The following is a 1,380-nucleotide window of genomic DNA, read 5'->3' on the forward strand; positions in this document are numbered from 1 at the left end:
TATGCTCCTACTACAAACATTCATACATTCCTTGGATGGTTTGATGGAATTCCGTAAGTTATTATTGTTTTTTATTATAATTATTATTATTATTATCATCTTATAAGGCAGTGGGCTGGCAGAATCATTAGCATGCCGGGCAAAATGCTTAGCGGTATTTCGTCTGTCTTGTTCTGAGTTCAAATTCCACTGAAGTCAACTTTGCCTTTCATCCTTTCGGGATCGATAAATTAAGTACCAGTTAGGCACTAGGGATGATGTGATCGACTTAATCCCTTCCCCCTAATTTGAGGCCTTGTGCTTCCAGTAGAAAGGATTATTATTATTAACATAAGGTGGCAGAATCGTTAGCACACCAGGTATATTACTTAGCATTTCCCCTGTCCTTATGTTCTGAGTTCAAATTCCACCAAAATCTAGTTTGCTTTTCATCCTTTCAGGGTCAATAACAAGTAAGTGATAAAAGATAACAAAATAAACTGGTTAAATTGTATGAATTAATTATTTTTCTCTTTTATTTTTAGATTTATTGGTGGTGCTGGTGAAGGCAAAAGTCACATAGCAGAGGGTTTAAGTACAGCTATTCAAGTTTTTGATGATTTCAGTAAAAAGAGACATCCCAGGTTTGTCCTAACTAGAAATACATTTTTTAATGCTTTTTACATTTCGACAATAATGACAATATTGTGACATTAATCCAAGAGTCATTATCACCATCGTTTAACGTCCGCCTTCCATGCTAGCATGGGTTGGACGAAATTATTTGTATAATGCTAATATCTGATTGACTTCTTTAGATATGCTGTGGCTTCACTTCAGTTTCCTTCTAATTATTAAATTTTTTTTTTTACATATTTCATTATAGTATCAAACCACAGTGCCATTGTATATTAGTGACAAATTCTCCACCATATCAGCTACCAAGCTATCAAGTAAAGAATTATGCTGGTCATACTTGCGAAGATCTTGTCAAAATGATGTCTAACGTAAGTTTTATCCTTTGTCTTCTCATTCTGTATTTTTGCACCTGAATTTTGAAACCACACGAGTTACAGGTTCAGCCCCACTTTGTGGCACCTTGAGCAAATGTCTTCTACTGTAAACCTGGGTTAACCAAATCCTTATGAATAGATTTGGTAGATGGAAATGGCAGGAAGCCTGTTATATACTGTACACTCTGTTAAGTGCAGAGGCGCAATGGCCCAGTGGTTAGGGCAGCAGACTCGCGGTCATAGGACCGCAGTTTCGATTCCCAGACAGGGCGTTGTGAGTGTTTATTGAGCGAAAGACACCTAAAGCTCCACAAGGCTCCGGCAGGGGATGGTGGTGAACCCTGCTGTACTCTTTCACCACAACTTTCTCTCACTCTTACTTCCTGTT

Source organism: Octopus bimaculoides, chromosome 7, assembly GCF_001194135.2.
Source record: "Octopus bimaculoides isolate UCB-OBI-ISO-001 chromosome 7, ASM119413v2, whole genome shotgun sequence".
NCBI lineage: Eukaryota > Metazoa > Mollusca > Cephalopoda > Octopoda > Octopodidae > Octopus > Octopus bimaculoides.